General features: G+C 40.9%; 1 protein-coding gene across 3 annotated transcripts in view; it reads left to right on the top strand.

Annotated features, from left to right (window-relative positions):
* MYPN (myopalladin) overlaps positions 1-26,101 on the top strand; it is a 777,058-nt gene that overhangs the window by 517,727 nt on the left and 233,230 nt on the right. The gene's annotated exons all lie outside the window — the stretch shown is intronic.

Raw genomic sequence — 26,101 nt, 5'->3', positions numbered from 1 at the left:
GAGGGAAGGAAAGGGTAGGGAAGGGTAATATACAAGTATACACCTCCTTCTGGGTTGCTTAGTTTTGCTTAACTGCACATGTCAGGTGGCTAAGTATGAAGATATAGTTTGAGTTAGTCGTGGCATTTGAAAAGAATATATTTGCGATGAGACAGTAACAGTTTGCCTTGGATGATTATAAGTCAAGAGGGACAGGGATATTGGTGGTTAGCTCAGAAATTCCCTGTTCCCAAATAAAAAACATATCTGTAAAGAAATCTTGTTTACCTAGAAAACAATAGCACTGTTTTTCCAAAACCAGGATATGTTTAACCTCTGATAGCTAAGTAGTGTGTGAAGAGATTGTTTGGGATTTCCACAGTCTAGGGGGCCCATTTATCAAAGGGCTTGCGGACCTGATCCGACACTGTGGATCAGGTCCGCAAGACCTCGCTAAATGCGGAGAGCAATACGCTCTCCGCATTTAACATTGCACCAGCAGCTCAAAAGAGCTGCTGGTGCAACGCCGCCCCCTGCTGACTAGCGGCCAATCGGCCGCCAGCAGGGAGGTGTCAATCAACCCGATCGTATTCGATCGGGTTGATTTCCGGCGATTCCTGTCCGCCTGCTCAGAGCAGGCGGACAGGGTTATGAAGCAGCGGTCTTTAGACCGCTGCTTCATAACTTGTGTTTCTGGCGAGTCTGAATACTCGCCAGAAACACGGCCCTTCAAGCTCCGTACGGAGCTTGATAAATGGGCCTGTAGGTATTAGTCTTTTAGCGCCGGTCAACATGATCTGGAGTAATTTTGTGCGGTACCTACAGTGGAGTGGCAGGAGAAGATTAAGGAGAATAAGTTTAGGGCAGAGCGTTATATTTGAGCCTAGATTTTTATTTATGCTGGTTTCAACTCTGTTCCAGAAGTCAGAAATGGACAGGCAATCCCACCATATGTGAGTCATAGTACCCATGCCTCCACAACGTCTCCAGCAAGCGGAAGACGCCGTAGGGAAAATATATCGGAGCCGCTGTGGTGTTAAGTACCAGCGAGATATTATTTTATAGTTTGTTTCTGCCATGAGTAATGAAGAAGATGCCGAGTGGCTAGCCTTAAAGCATGACCTCCACTCATCGTCTGTAATATCACTGTGTATTTCTGTGTTCCATTTCCTTAGATAGGAAGGTCTCTGTAGGGGAAAAGCTCCTCTGAACAATTTATAGCTTATTGAGAGGATTTTTTTCTGGATTTCCGGATTGGCGCAAAGCCGCTCAAATATTGTTAGTGGTCTGAGGATATTTAGTTTATGCATGCTATTATAAAGTGCGTGCCAGATCTGAAAATATGAATACCAGTTGTGAAAATGTGGACCTAGTTCATTAATTAGCTCTGCTCTGTCCTTGAGTGTTCCTGAGTCTAATAGAATGTAGATAGGCAGATTCTGCATGTGTGTCGCGGTGTTTAACTGGGCAAAGGATGTTTGTCGGAAAAATATTTGATTACCTAGTAGAGGAGTTAGAGGGGAGATAGGGTTGGATATCCCTTTGTTATGTTTAAGTAATTGATCCCATATGTCAAGAGTAGCCTTAACATAATAGTTTTTATGTGCTTGCGGTGGTCTGTGAGGCCTGGGGAGCCATGGGATATCTCTCATGGTTGTAGTTTGCAGCAAGGTACATTCGATTTGCCCCCATGGAGGCAAGGGGTTGGGGCGAGTCCAGGAGAGCACCCTAGTTAAATGTGCATCTTTATAGTAATTCAGGAGATGTGGGACATTTAGTCCACCATCTTCTTTGGTGAGAAATAAAGTGTCTTGGGGGACCCTAGATTTTTTATAGGACCAAATAAATTAGTTAATAATTCTTTGTTGAGTTTGAAGATATGAGGTGGGGAGTGCCATTGGTAGAGTTTGGAAAAGCTAAAGGTATTTTGGGATGATCATCATCTTAATAGCATTAACTCTTCCCAACCAGGACAAATGATTTTGTTTGTGCCAGCTTTCAAGGTGGGCCTGCACTGGTCGCTGGAGATTGGCATAATTACATTGAAAAAGCTCCTGATGGGTGCTAGGGAGTAAGAGGCCTAAGTATTTAAGTTTGTCATTCAATCTAAATCTCGTATGGGCTTTTATGAAGTCTACGTCCTGAATAGGCGCATTCAGCGTCAATATTCCGGACTTCTCCATATTAATGGAGAAATCAGATACTCGTCCGTATTCGTCCAATGTATGGATCAAAGCCGGAAGAGACGTGAACGGTGACTGAAGCGTGAAGATCACATCATCTGCGAACAACAGACATTTTTGATTTATATGTTTGTATTGTATTCCGATTATCTCAGGGTTTTCCCTAACCTTTATAGCCAGGGTCTCAATTGTAATGGCAAACATTAATGGTGATAACGGGCAGCCCTGTCGGGTTCCATTCATTATGGAGAAGGATTGAGAGGCTGTACCATTAATCTGAACTCTTGCATGAGGTTTTGAATATAGGGCCTGGATCCGTGATTTAAAAGTCGGAGAAAAGCCAAACTTCGACAGGGCCCCCCACATGAAATGCCAGTTGACCCTGTCGAAAGCCTTCTCGGCATCTGTCGATAAGAGGGTGAGAGGGGCTTTGTCTTCATATGCGGACTGTAAGGAATGTAATACTCTAATTGTATTGTCTTTAGCCTCTCTTCCCCTGACAAATCCAACCTGGTCTGGGTGTATTAAATTTGGTAGAATATTGTTCATGCGATTAGCGAGTATTTTCGCATAAATTTTTATGTCTATATTTAAGAGAGAAATGGGGCGATAACTGCTTGGTTGGTCGGGTGGTTTGTCAGATTTCGGTATGACCGTTATAAGGGCTTCTAACAGGGGTTGGGAAAAAGTTTCTCCTTTGTCTATTGAGGTATACAGTGTATGTAATGGCGGACCTAATTGGTTATGTAACAATTGGAAGAATTTAGCTGTTAGACCATCTGGACATGGGGACTTACCATTAGGGAAGGCTTTAATGTGAGTGCTATTTCCTGAAGTGTTATAGGAGAATCAAGGGATTGTCTGTCCTCATCCGAAAGCTTTGGTGTTTCCAGTGTATTTAGATAATTATCGATGTTACCAAGTTTTTCTTGGGATATGTGGGGGTCGAGATTGTATAATTTTGAATAATAAGAAACAAAGGAGTTAGCTATATCTTCATTTTTGCTCACTGGGTTCCCTGAGGGGTGCATGATAGATCTAATAAAAGAGTTGAATCTCTTTTTTTTTAAGCGATCTGGCTAAGAGGCGGCCTGCCTTATTACTTTCGGAGTAGAATTTAGCTTTAGAAGTGAGTGCTCTTAAATGTGCGTTTAGAGTCAAATATTTATTAAGGTTATCTTTTGCTAGGGAAAGATCGGAAAGTTGGTAGTAAGAAGGGAAAATTGAGCGGAGTTTAATTTCCGTATTTTAGCGGCATGTTTGATTAGATATCCCCTAATGTAGCATTTGTATGCTTCCCAATTATTCATGGCAGATGTGTCGTCAGGTTTATTTATCAAAAAATATTCGTCAGTCGCCCTAGTCAAGTCCTCTAGGATTTCTGGGTTTGTTAGAATGGAATCGTTTAGTCTCCAATTTAAGGATTTCTTAGGTCTGGTAGACCAATAGAAGATGGATAACACCATGCTATGGTCTGACCAGGGTGTGTGGAGAATGCGAGATTGAGTCAGGTCAGTAAGGAGTGATTGGTCACACATTAAGTAATCTAGGCGCGAGTATGTATGTTTGGGGTGCGAGAAAAACGTGAAGTCTTTTTGTGTAGGGTGGGCTATCCTCCAAGTGTCGAATAGTGAGATCGAGTGTAGCGTGGTACAGTTTGTTTTTCGTATGTTGCTGCTGAGATACGACGTTCCTTTTGAGTTATCTAGGGCAGGGGTCATTGTGAAATTAAAATCGCCGCCCAGTATAACCGGGCCTTTGGAGTTGTCCATTATTTTATTAGTTATAGATCTAAAAAAGGAGGGTGTGGGTCTATTTGGGGCGTATATATTCGCTACAGTGATCGGGCGGCCGTAGCACAGCCCAACAAGAATCAGAAGTCTACCTTCCAAGTCTGAGTATTTCTGCAAAAGTTCAAAAGGAACATTTCTCCTGGTAGAGATGCAGACACCATTCTTCCTATTTGGTCCTGAGCTAAAAAAAATGTTTATCATAATATCGAGTAGCTAGTGTAGGTTTGTTACGTTTTTTAAAATGGGTTTCCTGAATCATAATGAGATCTATGTTCTTTTTATGGAAATCATAAAAAGCTATGGAGCGTTTTTCTGCAGAGAGAAACCCCTTCACATTTTGACTAGCTATTGTTAACGTGCTCATGATGAGTGTAAAAAGCTAAGTGTTAGTGACAACAAGGGTATTGTTTTCTGTGTAGGAGGAGGACAGGTAGAGGTATCTAATTCAGGTCCTACAAAGAGACCAACTGAAATAGTTGGAGGGTGTGGATAGGGATAGAGAGGGCAAGGGAGTACGGAAAGAAGAAGAAAAGGAGGGGGTATAGAGAATTGGGAGATATGTGTCAGACCTTGATGCACTGATACCAACAAAAAATTTAAGGAAAGACAGAGGCGTAACTAGAACTCTCAGGGCCCCGATGCAAGAATCCACGAAGGTCCCCCCCCCTATATTTGCTGAGCATTATGTGTTGAGATCAAAATGTGCTTTTTGGGGAAGGTTGCATCTAAACTTTGGTGACATGGTTTGGGGAAATGCTTTGGTATATAAACATGCAGTGCAAACTGCAGCAATCCATATATATATACATAAGACTCGGACATACACACAAAATACACATACATATACACAGATACAGACAGCCATAAACACACATACATCCACTCATGCACAAACACAAATAAAATACCCATACATGCAGATACAGACACTGATCAACACAAATATATATGCACGCTTATACTGTTTTATACACACACAAAATACACATACATTCACACAGATACAAACACTAATAAATATATATATACACACCTTTAGACACAAAATACATATACATTCACACAGATACAAACAAATATATATATATATATATATATATATATATACACGCCTTTGCACACAAAATATATATACATTCACACAGATACAAACATACACATATATATATATATATATATATATATATATATACATGACTTTACACACAAAATACATATACATTCACACAGATACAAACAAATATATATATATATACATATATATATATATATATATATACACACATACACAATACACACACACACAAAATACACATACATACAACACTAGTGCAAACACACAAAAACCACACAAAAAAACACATACATACACATTGTGTTTATTAAATACTGTTTACATTTGTTTTCACTTTTCTGAGAGCTCCCTTTTAGCAGTGAAATAGTTAAAAAGTGCTTAGAGAAAGGCTGGTCAAAACGGCAGGGTGAGGGGGATAATTTTGCCCTGCATTATAACCTCAAACCTCCTAAATAAGCAGCAGCAGTACAAAGGTTGTAAAAACTAAACTTGAAGAAGTGATAATAGAAGATAAGTAACACAGCACATACCTTTCACCCGTGGGAGGAAACTGCAAATACATTAGGCTGTCTCTTGCAGTGCTGGACAGCAGCATGGCAAACATTGACAGGCTGCTCTGATTTTGATCTATTGAGAGATTTGTTGCAGCTAATCTGCAGAAAAAATTGAGAGGTGCGCACAAATGCCGGTCCTTGTCTTCTACAACTACTATGGGAGGTTCAAAGGTTATTAAGAAAGCTCTACAATGAGAGCCAGCACTCACTCAATAAATGGCTCCTGTCAGGTGGTGAGCCACTCTTACATCCAGTCAGACCGCGATTTTCAAACAGCCCGCCCTAAGTAAGTAGCACACTTTAGGAAGTGCTACTCTTTTGCTGGACCCTCAAAAAATAATTATATATACTGTATATAGCGCACCATCCAGTTCTTGTGCAGCTGTGCTCTCTTTAAAAAATGTATGCGTGGGTCTCACAATGACAGAGTAGAATTAGATAGCAACGGTTCCAGCAATGCACTGACTTACCTCTGGCTCTTCCTACTTCCTTCCACTTCGCAGTCTATGTAGGGACTTTTAAATGCGTTACTGGCTGGTAGCTAGCTGCATTGATTCACTGCAGAGACCGCTCTGCTCCAGCCTCCTTTCCCGCACTCAGCAGCAAATGTTTCAGAGCGTTGCCATGGTAACCCACGGCAACGCTCTGATTTAAAACTGTTAGGGTGCAGGAACGCAGCCACTGAAAAAAATTATGTCGCAAAAAAGTTTGTTAAAAAAAAAAAAAAGTATTGAAAAAAAAAAACACTTGTGGAAAAATAAAAAAGGTTGTTCTGCTGCAGCTGGGCCCCCCTAAGGTTGGACCTGCTGGGCCCGGTCGCAAGTGCGACTTCTGCACCACTGTTAGTTACGCCCCTGAGGAAAGACGGTCTGAGATTGAGAGAAAAAAAGGAAAACAAAACGTATGATAGAAAAAGAAGATATTATAAAATAGTAACAGGTACAAGAACAAGTACAATCGGGGGGCAGATGAACAAGCCGGGTGCTTGCTTAGGGTCAGTTATCGCTATATAACCATTTTTATAATATGTATATAACAGGCATTGCAAGTATTTCCATATATTTCTTATTATGAGTCTTGCTTTCAGGTTTACAACATTACAGAAATAGTAACAGATAGTATAGAAAAATTTAGCAGATAAATTAGGCAGTAGTGTGGAGTTAATGCATGCGCCCCCGACCTACTCAGCCCAGTGCCGTGTAAAAAAAAAGTGACAAAGCCGACGCCAAGGATAAAGGATCTTAAAGCGTCTAGACTAGGCAGCTCAGGTCGGAGACCCACACTTCCACATTCAAAACAAGTCAAAGGAGGTTTGCCTCTCTACACATAACAGGATAATCACATTGTACAATGAGCGTATACCGTAGAGAGTGACCTCATAATAGGGCTGTAGGCATTACATCACCTTATTATTATATAGAGCTGGTTACAGCCAAAGGTTATATTTGTGAGCATATTACTTCAGTGTCTTTTAGCTATCAAAAACAAAAAACATACATTCACAGCAACTCAACAACAGGGATGTGCTTAATGAACAGAAAATACAAACATTAGGCTATGACCATCAAATAAAAGCTTAATAGTATGCTAGCGTCTACTTGTAGATTCTAAACAAGATTCGGCCCAGACTTGTAACTGTGAGCTTGTCTGGTCAAAGCCTATGGCTATTAAAGTTAGTAAGTAAGTTCATGACAGTTCTATAATAGTATCTTTCTCTTGTAAGGTGTATCCAGTCCACGGGTTCATCCATTACTTGTGGGATATTCTCCTTCCCAACAGGAAGTTGCAAGAGGACACCCACAGCAGAGCTGTCTATATAGCTCCTCCCCTAACTGCCACCCCCAGTCATTCTCTTGCAACTCTCGACAAGAAAGGAAGTATCAAGAGATATGTGGTGATTTAGTGTAGTTTTACCTTCAATCAAGAGTTTGTTATTTTTAAACGGTACCGGCGTTGTACAGTTTTTCTCTCAAGCAGAAATTAGAAGAATTCTGCCTGGAGGTTTGATGATCTTAGCGGTTTGTAACTAAGGTCCATTGCTGTTCTCACACATAACTGATGAATATGGGAAAACTTCAGTTGGGGGAACGGCCTGCAGATTACCTGCTTTGAGGTATGTTCAGTATTTTTATTTCTAGAGAGAGGAATAAGTTCTAGAAAATGCTGACAGAGCCTTGTGTATTTGAGGTAAGCCTGATGCAGTGATTTAACAGCGACTGGGATCATGCTTATATAACAGGGTAATACTCATGTTAATATTCATATTGCTTAGTGACAAAACATTTACATGATTTCATAAATAGGACGTTTTTTCTCTGAGGGAGATAAGTCTTTATTTGGGGCCTAGTTTCCACATGGCTAGTCAGATACTCCTAGGAGTATTTTCTTAAGGCCCCTCTGACATCCAGTACATGGTGGGAGGGGCCTATTTTAGCGCTCTAACTGCGCAGTTTTAATACAGACTGAGACATCCAGCTTCCCTAGAAGAGTCCTCTGGCATCTGAGAACCATTTCAAAGGGGTTATTTCTGCACAAAATCGTATTTAAGGGCAGGTAGGAGCCTCAGCAGAACTGTGGTATGGTGCTCAATTGATTTTTAACGTTTTCCAATCCGGTTTGGGGCCTAAGGGGTTAATCATCCATTTGCAAGTGGGTGCAATGCTGCTTTAGTCCCTTACTCACACTGTAAAAAGTTTACTGTATTTTTTCACTGTTTTGCAGTTTAAGTGCTAGTTTTTTCTCTTAAAGGCACAGTAACGTTTTTGTTTAATTGCTGTTTCACCTTTATTAAAGTGTTTTCCAAGCTTGCTTGTCTCATTACTAATGTGTTTAAACATGTCTGACATAGAGGAAACTCCTTGTTCAATATGTTTGGAAGCCATTGTGGAACCCCCTCTTAGAATGTGTACCAAATGTACTGAAATTTCTATAAACTATAAAGACCATATTATGGTGCTTAAAAATTTATCTCCAGGGGATTCTCTGACTGAAAAGAGGGAGATTATGCCATCTAACTCTCCCCATGTGTCAGAACCTATAACTCCCGCTCAAGTGACGCCAAGTACATCTAGCGCGTCTAATTCTTTTACCTTACAGGACATGGCGGCAGTTATGAATGCTACCCTCACAGAGGTATTCTCCAAACTGCCAGGGCTACAAGGAAAGCGAGACAGCTCTGGGGCTAGAATCCGATATACCCTCACAATGCTCAGAAGCCGAGGCAGGTGAGCTTCTATCTGTGGGTGACTTTTCAGACTCAGGGAAGGCGTTACTTAAGTCTGATTCTGAGATGACAGCATTTAAATTTAAGCTTGAACACCTCCGCTTATTGCTTAGGGAGGTTTTAGCGACTCTGGATGACTGTGACCCCATTGTGGTTCCAGAGAAATTGTGTAAAATGGACAAATACTTTGCAGTACCTGTTTACACCGATTTTTTTCCAATCCCTAAGAGGTTTTCGGAAATTATTACTAAGGAATGGGATAGACCAGGTGTGCTGTTCTCTCCCCCTCCTGCTTTTAAAAAGATGTTTCCCATAGCTGCCACCATACGTGACTCGTGGCAGACGGTTCCTAAGGTGGAGGGAGCAGTCTCCACCCTAGCTAAGCGTACAACTATCCCCGTCGAGGACAGTTGTGCTTTTCTAGATCCTATGGATAAAAAATTGGAGGGTCTCCTTAAGAAAAATTTTATACATCAAGGTTTTATTCTCCAGCCTCTTGCATGCATTGCCCCAGTTACTGCTGCAACGGCTTTTTGGTTTGAGTCTCTTGAGGAGGCTCTACAGGTGGAGACCCCGTTAGACGATATTCTAGACAGGATTAAAGCTTTTAAGTTAGCTAACTCCTTTATTTCTGACGCCGTTTTTCATTTAGCCAAGCTAGCGGCTAAGAATTCAGGTTTTACCATTTTGGCGCGTAGGGTGCTATGGCTTAGGTCCTGGGCAGCAGACGTTACTTCAAAGTCTAAGCTTCTTAAAGGGACAGACCCTATTCGGGCCCGGTCTGAAGGAGATAATTTCTGAACAGAATAATTTTCGTTCCTTTCGAAACTTCAAGAGTGGCGCAGCTTCAGTTTCCTCTAATGCAAATCAAGAGGGAAATTTCGCCCATTCCAAACCAGTCTGGAGACCTAACCAGGCTTGGAACAAGGGGAAGCAGGCCAAGAAACCTGCGACTGCCTCTAAGACAGCATGAAGGAGTAGCCCCTGTTCCGGGACCCGATCTAGTGGGGGGCAGACTCTCTCTCTTCGCCCAGGCTTGGGCAAGAGACGTCCAGGATCCCTGGGCATTAGAGATTGTTTCCCAGGGATATCTTCTGGACTTCAAAAATTCATCTCCAAAGGGGAGATTTCCTCTCTCACAATTATCTGTAAACCAGATAAAGAGAGAGGCATTCTTACGTTGTGTTCAAGACCTGCTGGTTATGGGAGTGATCCACCCAGTTCCAAGGGAGGAACAGGGACAGGGCTTCTATTCAAATCTGTTTATAGTTCCCAAAAAAGAGGGAACTTTCAGACCAATCTTGGATCTCAAGATCCTAAACAAATTTCTCAGGGTTCCATCCTTCAAGATGGAGACTATCCGAACCATCCTCCCTATGATCCAGGAGGGTCAATATATGACTACTGTGGACTTAAAGGATGCCTATCTCCACATTCCGATTCACAGAGATCATCATCAGTTCCTCAGATTCGCCTTCTTAGACACTCATTACCAGTTTGTGGCTCTTCCCTTTGGGTTAGCCACGGCACCAAGAATCTTTACGAAGGTTCTAGGGTCCCTACTGGCGGTTCTAAGGCCATGGGGCATAGCGGTGGCTCCTTACCTAGACGACATTCTGATTCAGGCGTCGACTTTTCAAATCGCCAAGTCCCATACGGACATTGTTCTGGCCTTTCTGAGGTCTCACGGGTGGAAGGTGAGCGAAGATTTTCCTTTCTAGGAACACTGATAGATTCAGTAGAAATGAAAATTTTTCTGACAGAGGTCAGGTTATCAAAGCTTCTAACTTCCTGCCGTGCCCTTCATTCCACTTCTCGGCCGTCAGTGGCTCAGTGTATGGAAGTAATCGGCCTAATGGTAGCGGCAATGGACATAGTTCCATTTGCCCGCCTACATCTCAGACCACTGCAACTTTGCATGCTCAATCAGTGGAATGGGGATTACACAGATTTGTCCCCTCTGCTAAATCTGGATCAAGAGACCAGGGATTCTCTTCTCTGGTGGTTCTCTCTGGTCCATCTGTCCAGGGGAATGAGTTTCCACAGGCCAGAGTGGACTATAGTCACGACAGATGCCAGCCTTCTGGGCTGGGGTGCAGTCTGGAACTCCCTGAAGGCTCAGGGTTCGTGGACTCAGGAGGAAGCCCTCCTTCCGATAAACATTCTGGAACTGAGAGTGATATTCAATGCTCTTCAGGCTTGGCCTCAACTAGCTGCGGTCAGGTTCATCAGATTTCAGTCGGACAATATCACGACTGTAGCCTATATCAACCATCAGGGGGGGACAAGAAGCCCCCTGGCAATGTTGGAGGTTTCAAAGATAATTCTATGGGCAGAGGTTCACTCTTGCCATCTCTCAGCTATCCATATCCCAGGAGTAGAGAACTGGGAGGCGGATTTTCTAAGTCGGCAGACTTTTCAAACGGGGGAGTGGGAGCTCCATCCGGAGGTATTTGCCCAGCTGATTCAACTATGGGGCAAACCAGAAGTGGATCTGATGGCGTCTCGTCTTCCCTGTTACGGGTCCAGGTCAAGGGATCCCCAGGCAGCGCTTATAGATGCTCTAGCAGTGCCCTGGTCCTTCAGCCTGGCTTATGTGTTCCCACCATTTCCTCTCCTCCCTCGTCTGATTGCCAAGATCAAGCAGGAGAGAGCTTCGTTGATTTTGATAGCCCCTGCGTGGCCACGCAGGACTTGGTATGCAGATCTGGTGGACATGTCATGCCTTCCACCATGGACTCTGCCGCTGAGGCAGGACCTTCTACTCCAAGGTCCATTCAAACATCCAAATCTAATTTCTCTGCGGCTGACTGCTTGGAGATTGAACGCTTGATTTTATCAAAATGTGGTTTCTCTGAGTCGGTCATTGATACCTTAATTCAGGCTTGAAAGCCTGTCACCAGGAAAATCTATCATTAGATATGGTGTAAATATCTTCATTGGTGTGAATCCAAGGGTTACTCATGGAGTAAAGTCAGGATTCATAGGATATTATCCTTTCTCCAAGATGGATTGGAAGAGGGATTGTCAGCTAGTTCCTTAAAGGAACAGATTTCTGCTCTGTCTATTCTTCTGCACAAGCGTCTGGCAGATGTTCCAGACGTTCAGGCATTTTGTCAGGCTTTAGTTAGAATCAAGCCTGTGTTTAAACCTGTTGCTCCACCATGGAGTTTAAATTTAGTTCTTAAAGTTCTTCAAGGGGTTCCGTTTGAACCTCTGCATTCCATAGATATCAAGCTTTTATCTTGGAAAGTTCCATTTTTGGTAGCTATCTCTTCGGCTCAAAGAGTTTCAGAGTTATCTGCCTTACAGTGTGATTCCCCTTATCTGATTTTCCATACAGATAAGGTAGTGTTGCGTACCAAACCTGGGTTCCTTCCTAAGGTGGTATCTAATAAGAATATCAATCAGGAGATTGTAGTTCCGTCACTGTGTCCTAATCCTTCTTCAAAGAAGGAACGTCTATTACACAATCTTGACGTGGTTCGTGCTTTTAGGTTTTATTTACAAGCTACTAAGGATTTTCGTCAAACATCTGCATTGTTTGTTGTCTACTCTGGACAGAGGAGAGGTCAAAAGGCTTCAGCATCTTCTCTTTCTTTTTGGCTGAGAAGCATAATCCGTTTAGCTTATGAGACTGCTGGCCAGCAGCCTCCTGAAAGAATTACAGCTCATTCCACTAGAGCTGTAGCTTCCACATGGGCTTTTAAAAATGAGGCCTCTGTTGAACAGATTTGTAAGGCGGCGACTTGGTCTTCGCTTCATACTTTTTCTAAATTCTACAAATTTGATACTTTTGCTTCCTCGGAGGCTATTTTTGGGAGAAAGGTTTTGCAGGCAGTGGTGCCTCCCGTTTAAGTTCCTGCCTTGTCCCTCCCTTCATCCGTGTCGTAAAGCTTTGGTATTGGTATCCCACAAGTAATGGATGAACCCGTGGACTGGATACACCTTACAAGAGAAAACAAAATTTATGCTTACCTGATAAATTTCTTTCTCTTGTGGTGTATCCAGTCCACGGCCCGCCCTGTCACTTTAAGGCAGGTGTTTTTTATTTTTAAACTACAGTCACCACTGCACCCTATAGTTTCTCCTTTTTCTTGCTTGTCTTCGGTCGAATGACTGGGGGTGGCAGTTAGGGGAGGAGCTATATAGACAGCTCTGCTCTGGGTGTCCTCTTGCAACTTCCTGTTGGGAAGGAGAATATCCCACAAGTAATGGATGAACCCGTGGACTGGATACACCACACGAGAAAGAAATTTATCAGGTAAGCATAAATTTTGTTTTTATACTTGCCACATTCCTTTGGTTCTTTGAAGGTGCTTCAAGAGTTGACAGGATGTTCATAGCTTAGGGCCGAGTGAACATCTCCAGAATGAGTCTGGCTCACAAATGCCACTAACAGAAGTGGGGCTAAGGAAACATGACAGTTTTACACAGGTTATTGTATGTCCTCCTCTGTAGAAATGGTCGGGTTTATCTGTCTTCGTTTAGGTTGGCTGACTTGGTTATCTGACAAAGGTCTCCTCTGTGACTTTGGGGCCAGCTGGTCCAAGGGAATATGACGTGTGTGTTGCTTAGCTTCTGTGGTCAGGGCCGGAATGCCCAGTGCTGTGCAGATCCTTTCGACATCTATCATTGATCTACAGTCGTGGCGGTTTCCATTTTTTGTAGCAATAATTGAGGTAGGAAATCCCCATCTATAGGTAATTTTTAGCTGTCTCAGATGAGAGGTCAAGGCCGAGAAATCCCTTCTTTTTTGTAAAGTCCTTGCGGACAGATCTTGAAATATTTGTATACGAATGTTTTGATAAATCACAGCCTGCTGTTGTCTGGCAAGATTGTAAACCTCTTCCCGTTGTTGATAATTTTGAAAGCGGACAATGATGTCCCTTGGTGGAGCATCAGCGGCTGGCTTTGGGCGAAGGGCTCTATGTGCTCTATCTAAGATAATATTTGATTGCTCGCCTTCAGCTGGGCCTGCCATCTCGGCAGAGAGACCCAATAGGAAATCTTGTATTTCATTGCCTTGAACTGACTCAGGGATGCCTCGAAACCGCAAGTTGTTACGTCTGGTGCGGTTTTCAAGGTCATCTAGCTTATCTTCCAGTTCCATAGAATACTGCTGTTGGTGTTTAACTTTGGAGGATAATTCCGCCATCTTTTGGGCAAAGACATATTCGTGTTCTTCCAAGGAATCAACTTTTCGGCCCAAGTCGCCAATTTCCTTTTTGAGATCTGTGCATTCAGTTCTTATACAAGATTTGACCTGGTCAATCAGGTCTTCCATAGCTTTAAAAGTAATGGGAGAGTCAGCCTTTGCCATATAGATTATAGGAGATGGGCTTCTTGAGGCATCTGAGTCCTCTAAGTCTTCTGTATTGCTGGAAGGCACAAGAGGAGGCCCAGATTTTTGTTTGAATTTCTCTGATTGCCTAAAAAAGGCATTCATCTCTTCCTGAGATTTCTGAGATGTTTTATGTTGTTTGTCATTCTTTGTCCCTCTTCTTTGTGACATTCTGGCGAGACAGCAGAGGTTTAAACCAGATAACAGGGATCAATGTCTTTAAAAGATGCAGACGTGGTAGAATTGTATTATAGTAAAGTTGTGCTGTGTATACCCCACTCTCCAGGGAAAGTGCCCTCACAGGGCGATGTCAAAAAAGGGGAAGAGGATATGACCCGCTGTTACGTCGAACAGCGGGAAATGGAGGGAGAGAGGGGCTTTATGAGTATCTGTCAGGAGCCAGTAAGTTGTCCCTGAGGTCACCAAGTAGAAGCAGTGGGTATCTTATCACTGTTATGCAGCTGCAATGTAGTTAACCAATAAAACACAGAAATAGATAGCCTCAGGTTAATAAAAGAGAAAAAAAGGAAAAATAAAATGCACAAAACCAACACCAGGGCAAAAGCAAATGAAGTAATCCAGAGGAGGCACCGTGTGACGTCCTTAGTTGTTAATATATGCAATGGTGTATAAAGTCAGCAGGTCAGCATATAAGGATGATTGCTTGTAATGTAGAAATATCACAACCCCCCCCCCCCCGACTTGTTCCACTTAGTACAAAGTCTTATTGTTGCGGGTACATCAGTAGATGCGGAATTAAAGCTTTGTTGTGGCTAGTGAGGGCCGTGGTTATCTGCAAACTTCAGGCCATGAAATGGCAGTGGGCTCCTTGCCAGAAATACTCCAGACAGTGCTGATGTTAATTTGTACAGGCACCGGAGTGGAGTCCCGACCCTCCGGTGCGTGGTTAAGGAGTTAATGAAGTGTCGGCAGCTATCTGTATCTAGTCCCCACAGGTGATTGCCCCTATAAAGGATCTGTTGTAGGGTAAGTGATTGCGGCCTCTCTGTTAAGAATTTTTCCTCTACTACGTGCGATAGGTTTGATATATACCGGATTGGCTATTTGGCCCTCCGGTGTGCAGTAGTGACGTTAGTCAGGTGTAGGGGTGTAGGAACGTGGTAATTGCTTACCCCCTAGAAGCAATGATTATCCGAGAAGGCAGTCTCTTCCAGCGCATGCAAACTTCTGCCGGTGGTGCACTGAAGGTGTTTAAATGGAAGCTGCGTCACAGCTCCTAGTTCAGGGTTCTGTCGTGCCGTCCTTTGCTGCTTCCCAGCTCGGTTGGACGAGCAGCTGCCAAGTAGAAAAAAAGATTTTCTTAATCTTCTTAGTTTCATATGAAAGCCAGTGTAGACAAAACTTATATTTTGGTTGGTTAGGGCATGTAAATTTCTTTTAGCACCCGGCTTGTATTAAGAGCTTTAGTAAAGTGCGGCCATCTTGGTTAGCTGTTCGCTCTGCCCACCCAGCAGTTTGTATTTTTGTTTATATTCATAGTCCTGTATAGGGTTAAGCTTATCTTTTGTACACTAAGTAATTCATCTGTGCAAAATATAGAATATATATATATATCTTAGAATTGATTTTAATTATAAGTAACTAAGAATTTGTTCCAGTTTAAATAAGTAGACATTTAAAGTAACTGTTTACATTAAGAATATATGTACTTTTAGTATCCTAATTAGAATTGTATTATAATCAATTGCAGCTAAATAGCTGAGTATATATATATATATATATATATATATATATATATATATATATATATATATATATATATATCGCAAAAAGGAAGGCACTCGCCGGGTTTAATAAGGATAAAGTTTTATTCCTTATGAAGTAACGTCTTACCTACATAGAATAGGCTGCAAGGACAGTGGAGCATATACACTATATAAGGGGTAGTGCAGGTCACCCTGTGTTTATGAAAATATTTCTTATTATACCTTGGGTGGTTAAAGTATTTCCCTGCTGACATCCCATTGAAGGTGGTACAACCACTACACTTAAAACATCCTGGTTTCAGTGCTTGTCTGCTTAGCCAGTCTTTAGAATAACAGTGTGTAGGGTCCGTCAATTGCAGATTGTCCTTAAGGGATTTACCTTTTTTGTACCCTATTCTCGGTGCCATCATATCCTTAAACAGGAGTGCATCATCACTCTGCAGGATTTCCCAATTTCGTCTCAAACTCCCATTAAATCCGTTCTTATCCGCTTCATAGGTAGTTGTAAATGTCAGCCTTTTCTTACTGTCAACATTCCTACGACTAGTACTCATCCTCTGTATTGCTTGTAACTGCTCATTAAGGGCCTTCTTCTTATAACCTCTCTCAATGAAATTCCGTTTCATCTCCTTGAGCTGAACGCTGGCATTCTCCTCCCGAGTGTTATTTCTTTTAACCCGCATAAATTGCGATTTAGGGAGTGCCTTTTTAAGCACAGGTGGATGACAGCTAGATGCTTCAAGCAATGAGTTTCTGTCTGTTGGCTTCTTGTATAGAGTGGTCTGCAAGATACCATCCTCTTTATATATCCTCAGATCCAGAAACTCTATGGTTTCCCTGTTCCAGCTCATCTTGAACTTTAAGGATTGATGTACTAGGTTCAACGCATCAAACCACTCCAGAAGCAATTCAGCGTCTCCCCTCCATATAACGAAGAGGTCATCTATATATCTTCTGTAAGTTAAGACATTAGGATTTCTGAAGATATGGTTGTTATTGCTCTCAAATTCATCCATAAAGAGGTTCGCATATGATGGGGCCACATTCAACCCCATCGCTGTTCCTGTCAACTGTAAATAATATGTTCGCTCGAAGCGGAAGAAATTCATTTTAAGACAGCTTTCCAAAAGCTCAATTATGAACCCAATTGGGGGTCCCACATAGGGGTATTTCAGAAGATGTCTCTTAATGGACTCTATACCTTCCCCATGTGGGATGACCGTATAAAGACTTGTAACGTCCAATGTCACAAGTATATCCTCATCCCTCACTGGTCCTATATTTTTCAGCAATTTAATGACATCGCTTGAGTCCTTCAGGTAACTTGACATGTGTTGCACTATTGGTTGTAGTATACTATCCACGTATACTGCCAGTGGTTGAAGGAGTGAGTCTGTTGCAGCAACTATTGGTCGTCCCGGTGGTTCACTTGGATTCTTATGGATCTTGGGAAGTGTGTAAAAAACAGGAACCTTCGGATAATCCTTAGTAAAGAATTCAAATGTATGTTTATCAATCCACTCCATAGCAAATGCCTCTTTTAATAGGTCATCAATCCGTTCCTTGAACTTAGTAGTAGGGTTGCTGGGTAGTGTCCTATAGGTATCTTTTTCATTGAGCTGTTGTAATATTTATTTCCGATAATATTCATAGTCCAGAACGACCACAGCACCACCCTTGTCAGCCCTTCTTATGACAATCGATTCATCTTTAGTTAAACCCTTTAGTGCCTCCCTCTCACTTCTGGTTAAATTAAACCGTACTTCCTGTTGTTGGGTATGTATTGAATCCTTAAAGTCTTTTTCAAGCTTATTAGTGAAAGTCTTAATGGTGCTGTTCTGGCTATTTGGGTCAAATGTGCTCTTTCTTTGAATTGACAAGAATCCCCACTAGTGGGTCCAAAGTATTCATGCAGCTTGAGTGTCCTTTGGAAACGCAATATATCTATATGCAAGTCAAATTCATCTGTAAGATCTGTTGGCACATATGAAAAACCTTTTTGTAACAGCTTCTCCTCATCCAGTGTCAAAACCCTACCACTGATGTTAATCACTATGCTGTCTCCTTTCATATTCTCCTCTGGCGCGGTGGTCTGCCTCTTATACTGACTTCTCCGCGGGTGCGGGCGCCTCCCCCCGTTTTTTGAACGGGTTATCGCCCCTCTCTCTTCATATGCAGCACTGTTAGTCTGGATGCCCTGAGTGTTATCAGAGTCAGTACCCGATCCTGAGGAGTCCACAGTAGTTAAATTCTGGGGTCTCCTAGCTCTATACCGCCTAGGGCGATACTCTCTCCACCTCTGTCTTTCCTCAGGTTTCAACAACCATTTATAGACACGTTTTTCCCGGTAGTCTTCTAATACAGCTTCAAATTTCCTATTTTTAAAGTCAGTTAATTCCTTCTGATATTGATCAAGCTGCGCCTTAATTTTGTTTTCCCAATCACTTTCACCTTTCTCAACTAGTGTTGGTACATTCTCCTCCTTATATTGATCTATTTCAATCTTGCTAATAGTAAGTAATCTCCTTACTTCCTGTATCACCAATAAGATAAGATCTAAGGAGCACTTATTCAATATATGACACCATTTTTCACAAAACAGAGGGTTATTTTTGCCAATGGTCGGTACATTTCTCACTCTGAAGCCCTTTGGGATGTAATGTTTACGGTAATATTCAGAAAGATATTTCCCATGCAATTCTAGATCTTTATCCTTCTTTAATAACTTTAGTAGGTGTAATAAAATATGAGTAGCAGGTTTATCTTGTAAATCTGTATCAAATGACTCAAACAATATATTAGCTGCGTCCTCATCAGAAAAATGAAACACTTTAGCTCCTGGGATCGCAGTGTCTGTTAGTCTTTTATCGCTAGATTCTTCATCAAATGCTAGCTCTGCTTGTGACATACTGTTATCAATATTCCAGCAATACAAAAAAAGGCAGAAAAGGTACTAAACAGTACTGTGTACTAAATGGCCGGGTACTGTAGGCAAATAAATCAATAGTCTTTATAGCATGGCCTAGTACTCACGGTAACCTTTGAACCACCGGGGTGCACATCAAAGAGATCCTGCATAATTCACAGATCCAACATATCGCAAAAAGGAAGGCACTCACCGGGTTTAATAAGGATAAAGTTTTATTCCTTATGAAGTAACGTTTCAGAGTTTTACCTCCGTTTTCAAACTGACAACAAGAATCAATGCTATACACAGCCTTAAATACCCCTTCACCTTAATCACCTAGTGCAGGTGTTGCACAACACTTAGCACGCATCATCAGACAGTGCCCGTATCTTAGCAACCAACAACAAACAACCTTAAGTGAACACCTTTCACTACAACTAATAATGAACGTGTAAAACTAACTTATTTAAAAACAATTGAATTGCTGCAATATTACACCTATTAGCGCTAATAAGGTAACTAAATACAATAATATATATTGTCCTATTATTTACTAAGCACTGTTAAAATGGTATTGCTTGAATGTTAGCAACTAAATATCTTGGAATCTCATTGTATTAAAGGGACCTATAACACCTTCTAAAAATTGTTTAAACTAACTTATACTTATTAATAATAACAAACTAAGCATTAATCCCTATACTTGATGCTCATTTTACCCTAAACAGTTCAAGAAGAGTGTCTTCAATCAGGCTGCTGATCCGGCGCTTGGTAATGCTATGTATGCCGCCATATTGCCACACAGGCACAGCAGTCAGGTGATGTGCATGGCAGATAATTGTATAAATAAAGTTAAGAGGATTGTCAGAATGCTCCCTCACTGTGGTGCTAATCGAGTGCTGTATAAACATCATGTGTGCCTCATTTATATAAATAAACATTCAGTTTGTGCATTCATTGTTTTAAAATCAAAGCACTCAAAACTTTTTCTGTGTTAGAAGAAATACGTCTGCACAGCTAGAGGAATTTTTTTTTTGCAAATAGCAAGCTACACGGGGAGGAGGAAAGTAAATCTTACAGAGGTGTGACAATTTATGGACCTAATGAAATAATCTATATTATAAAAAAAATAAAGTTGATTTTACAAGAATTGCATACATAAAAATCATTGTGAAGCTTGCACGCCAACATGTACCAAGGGTCCAGTCACTCCCTTACCATTTTAAACAGATGAAGAAAGGTTTGAACTTGCTCAGTATAGTGTGCTTGCTACCACAAGGGTCCAGTTACTCCCTTACCATTTTGCACGGGGAGGAGGAAGGAGGGGGAGAGGCATGCTCCGTGTGAAGAAGGCAGCTGAATAACGCTTACATAATTTTACTACAAGTTTTATGCACTAAATGTGTAAGCCTCTTTTTAATGTATAGTCTGTAAAATGTTTTAAGTACTGTGTTGTCCAGCTGCCTTCTTCCCACGGAGCATGCCCCTCCTTCCTCCTCCCCACTCCTCCCGGTGTAGCCTGCTAATCTATTGCACTAAGTGCATAAATCTTGTTGTAGAATGTAAATACAGCATTATTCAGCTGCAAGCATGTCTCTCCCCCTCCTTCCTCCTCCCCACTCCTCCTAGTGTAGCCTGCTAATCTATTGCACTAAGTGCATAAATCTTATAGAAGAATGTAAATACAGCGTTATTCAGCTGCGAGCATGTCTCTCCCCCTCCTTCCTCCTCTAGCTGTGCCGACGTATTTCTTCTAACACAAAAAAAAAACACAGTGTTTTGATTTTAAAACAATGAATGCACAAACTGAATGTTTATTTATATAGATGAGCCACACATGGGGCGCGATCCGATATAGATCGCAGTTTGCGGCGCAAGCGAGGGAACCGGCGTCGCCCGCAGTTTCAGCTCGCAACTCGAGCTATCCCATATAGGTCGCCGTCAGATGCTAACGTGCCGTAAGTCTGACAAACCAGCGATGTCCAGAAATCTGCGTAAGTACAAATTTCTGGCGTCGCCAGTGACTTGCGGCACGTTAGAAACTGCCGGCGCCTATAAAACCTGACTAAAGTCTAAAACACCCGCACTGTCTAACACGCCTCCCTAACATAGCCCGCACTGTCTAACCCTCTATCCGCTATCCCCCCTCACTAGCCTAACAATAAAAAAGCTATTAACCCCTAAACCGCCGCTCCCGTACCCTGCCGCAACCTAATAAAGTTATTAACCCCTAATGTAAGCCCCTTACATCTCTATTAAAATGATTAACCCCTAATTTAATCTACCTACCCCGCCGCCAGCTATATTATCTATATTAACCCTAAGTATATTATAGTTAATATAGTTATTACATTATATATATTAACTATATTAACCCTAATTATATTAGGGTTAATATAGTTACTATAGTATTTATATTAACTATATTAACTCTATCTAACCCTAACACCCCTAACTAAATTTATATTAAATTAATCTAATTCATTTATAAACTAAAATATTCCTATTTAAATCTAAATACTTACCTATAAAATAAACCCTAAGATAGCTACAATATAATTAATAATTACATTGTAGCTATGTTAGGGTTAATATTTATTTTACAGGTAAATTGTTAATTATTTTAACTAGGTATAATAGATATTAAATAGTTATTAACTATTTAATATCTACCTAGTTAAAATAATTACCCAATTACCTGTAAAATAAATCCTAACCTAAGTTATAAATACACCTACACTATCAATAAATTTAATAAACTACAAACATCTATCTAAAAATACAATTAAATTAACTAAACTAAATTACAAAAAAAAACAAACACTAAATTACAAAAAATAAAAAAAAGATTACAAGATTTTTAAGCTAATTACACCTATTCTAAGCCCCCTAATAAAATAATAAACCCCCAAAATAAAAAAAATTCCCTGCCCTATTCTAAATTAAACAAATTTCAAAGCTCTTTACCTTACCAGCCCTTAAAAGGGCCTTTTGTGGGGCATGCCCCAAAGAATTCAGCTCTTTTGCATACAACAAATACAATCCCCCCCCCCCCATTACAACCCACCACCCACATACCCCTATTCTAAAACCACCCAAACCCCCCTTAAAAAAGCCTAACACTACCCCCCTGAAGATCTCCCTACCTTGTCTTCACCACACCGGGCCGAACTCCTGATCCGATCCGGGCGATGTCTTCCTCCAAGCGGCAAAGAAGAATTCTTCCTCCGGCGATGTCTTCCTCCAAGCGGCAGCAAAGTCTTCATTCTTCCGGCGGCATCTTCAATCTTCTTTCTTCGCTCCGCCGCCGCGGAGCATCCATCCCTGCCGACTGCTGTACTACGAATGAGGTACCTTTAAATGACGTCATCCAAGATGGCGTCCGCCGAATTCCGATTGGCTGATAGGATTCTATCAGCCAATCGGAATTAAGTTAGAAAAATCTGATTGGCTGATTGAATCAGCCAATCAGATTCAAGTTCAATCCGATTGGCTGATCCAATCAGCCAATCAGATTGAGCTCGCATTCTATTGGCTGTTCTGATCAGCCAATAGAATGCGAGCTCAATCTGATTGGCTGTTCGGAGTTAGTTTATGTAGATGGCGGTTTAGGGGTTAATAACTTTATTAGGGATTTCGGGGGGGGGGGGGGATCGCGGTTGACAGGTAGACATTGCGCATGCGTTAGGTGTTAGGTTTTATTTAGCAGATCGCGGTTGACAGGGAGATAGACATTGCGCATGCGTTAGGTGTTAGGTTTATTTTCTAGTTAGTTTAGGGAGTTACGGGGCTCCAATAGTCAGCGTAAGGCTTCTTACGGCTGCTTTTTGTGGCGAGGTGAAAATGGAGTAAGTTTTCTCCATTTTCGCCACGTAAGTCCTTACGCTGCATATTGGATACCAAACTGCGCTGGTTTGGTATACCTGCCTATGGCCCAAAAAACTACGGGCGACGGCAGAAATATACGCGCGTAACTTCTAGGTTACGCCGTATATAGGATACCAAATCAGCGTAAATATTGGCGTCGCCGGCTTTTGCGGGCGACGATTTATATCGGATCGACCCCATGATGTTTATACAGCACTCGATTAGCACCACAGTGAGGGAGCATTCTGATAATCCTCTTAACTTTATTTATACAATTATCTGCCATGCACATCACCTGACTGCTGTGCCTGTGAGCAACGTGCGTTACAACATGGCAGCATACATAGCAGCATTGAGCTCAGTATAACCATTCTGTTTGACAACACTCTTCTTGAATACACTGGGGGTAAGCTGCACGGCTGCCTAAAAAATCCCTTTTTACTAGATTTGGAGTACATTTATGAATTAAAAGCAGAAGTTAGTTTGCAGAATTTGCAGGAGGTGTTTAGTGTCCCTATAACTAAATGAAAATATATTGTGAATAAGGTAAACTTGCATGAACTCTGCATAGCATATTTGAATAGTTTTTAAACGCGTATAATATTGATTCATATTCTGATTCCTACAAATATATTTCAATATGTTCATAGATATTTACTAATAATAAAGAATTCAGGTAATTCAGGTATTTATATAAATTTTATTGTCTTAGTATATGCATATTTGATTGTGCGTTTAGTTTAAAGAAAGATTGTTAAATATGTTAAGTTATAACTCTGCCATATACTCACATATTATTTGGAGAGTACTGCTAAGATTCTTATAAATATACTGACATATTATATGGAGGCATTGCGTGAGATATTATAAATATTTATTATATTGATATAATATATTTGTAGTAAATAGAAATTATTATAAAAGAGAGAAAGGAATTTCATATTTCGAAATTAATATTTAGATTTTTTTTTCTTTTTTTTGAAAATTGAAATATTGATTTTCATGTTCAAGATTAATATTAATATCTTGAAATATTATTAAAAATTAATTTTGAAAAATTGATAAAAATATAAATTTTTCATATTTTGAAATTCATAAAATATAAATTTTTCATATTTCAAAATTCATAAAAATATAAATTTTTCATATTTCAAAATTAATATTGATATTTTGAAAATATAATTTTTTTCCTCTCTCTTTTATCTTAATAAGTACAATACTAAAATAACGATGTCTTCAGCAAGAAGTAATGCTAGAGTTTCTGTACATGATGAAATTGTACCCTCCCCAAGATCCTCTGTCCATTAATTGGTTCAGGCAAAAACTCTTGAATTAGAAGCCATGAACCACCTCATGACTAGACTTGATATTGGGGACGATGTCTCCATGTATATTAAGGGGTGTAAAGCTAAGGCCAAAGATTTAATTAGAGATATGTGGTTTGAAGATGGGGAATTATACCAAATGTTACTGCAACTTACTGAATGCACGGAATTTAGAGGGCGTGATTAATTAATTTTCAAAACTTGGCCGATCCTAATGTATATGAGCTGTGAGATGTCTAACCAAATGCTAGGACAGGACAGACAATTAGGACGGCTAAGGGTTGAAAATGATTCATTAAGAGAATTTGAAAAAGCCTTTATTCATGGAAAGGTAGAGGTTCTAGAAGCTAATAAAAAGGTTTCTGACTTAAATAAATATAATCAGAAATTAGTGGCTGAATTTAAAGCTTTCGAAGAAGAATATGAAAAATGCCAAGATGAAAATAAAACTTTAAAAGCTAGATATCATGAGGCTGAAAAAGGATATGAACAGGCAATAAATAAATTAAAGAGACAAATCAGCAGTAATAAGTAACCTTTAAGTAATAACCCTAATGCTGAAATGTTTAACTCAATTAAGGACTGGGGCAGAAATGAGTTTCAAGATACCAGGCGGGAGGATAGACAAAAAAAAAACAAATTATAGCCCTAATTCAGGCCCAGAGGTAACTTTTCCCCTAGGCAATTAACAAACTCTGGAGGACCAGAAGATTATTACGCCTCAGATGAAGAGGGCAGTTACTATAACGGGTCAGAAAGGGGGGCTAGATTCTCAGACGGCCCATATAGAGATACACGGGTAAGATTTCAGCACAATAAAGATAGGACAGATGAAAGGCACTCTAACTCAAACAATAAGTTCCCAGTGAAATCCAGTAATGTACTAAATAAAGTGTATGACACCCCCACAATAATTAAATTCCTAAAGAATGCAGTACGCCCATTTTCTAAAGGGGGGCCACTTCCATAATTGACCACTTAGAGGCCTTTGAAAATGCTTTACCTATAATGAGTGTTACAAGTGAGCAGTTAAAAATTTAATTTCTACCCTGGGTATTTGAAGGTAAACATCACAAATTCTTTGCTTCACTAAAGGATATGAATATTCATTCCTGGAGTGAAATGAAACAGTGCAGAAAGGAATTCAGGCAACATCGCACTAAAACTGAAGCGAGAATAGCTGTATATGGTTTAAAATGTAGTGCAACTCAAACCCCATCGAGTTCCTTTCTATACTGAAAAGTGCGTACAGTATGGCTGAAGATAATCCCATATTTGAATGCTCAGAGTTTGTGAATCCATTTTTTGAAGCACTGCCCGCACCCATCAAAATTAACTTAGCTAGAGATTTTGATGAGAACTGCTCATTGGAATGGCTGATCAAAAAGAGTACAAAGTTATACTCTATTCAGCAATCCGGTGAACAGGGGGATAAAAGGGAGAGAAAGCCCAATCCTAAAATAGTGGCCGAAACTAGGGTGTCACCTAGCCCCCTCAATTTGGAGTCTAAAAAGAAAACCTATGCGGAGGTAGCCCGTGGAAGCGGGCCATCTCCACAGAGGTTTAACTCTACCCCTCCCCCAACACGGGCTGAGGCGCAGAGAGACTATAACCAAAGTGGGGGACATACTCAGGCGAATAATTACTCCCAAAGAGAATACCCACAAAATAGTTGGTATCCACGCAAGGGTAGATACAATAGATGGCGAAGATATTCTCAGGATAACCAGACACCTCAAGTAAATAATGCTCCCCAAAATACTAATGCTGAGCAAGCTGAACCCCAGGGGCAACCACGCCAGGATAGAAATTTTGGCCCTGATTCTGAGGGGAACCAATGGTCCAGGAATCATTATTATGGGGCATCAAGAGATAGGCCCAGGAGTAGAGTTAACTTGCACGATCAAGTAGATCAGCTTAGTACCCAGCTAATTTGGTTGAGCGAACAAGTCGCTAATATGAGTCAAAAACTTACGGCTCAGCAACCTAACCAACCTTTTTTAGGGGTACAGCCAGTGGCCAGTGGTGGGCCACAGGCACAGTCATAAATACTGCAGTACCACCTGAAAGGGAGGGGAGAGATATACAAAATGCAAAGATAAATGTCAATAATGGTACTAATC

Source organism: Bombina bombina, chromosome 9, assembly GCF_027579735.1.
Source record: "Bombina bombina isolate aBomBom1 chromosome 9, aBomBom1.pri, whole genome shotgun sequence".
In the NCBI taxonomy this organism is placed as follows: domain Eukaryota; kingdom Metazoa; phylum Chordata; class Amphibia; order Anura; family Bombinatoridae; genus Bombina; species Bombina bombina.
The sequence above is the reverse complement of the archived record's forward strand: the minus strand, read 5'-3'. Positions and strand labels throughout refer to the sequence as shown.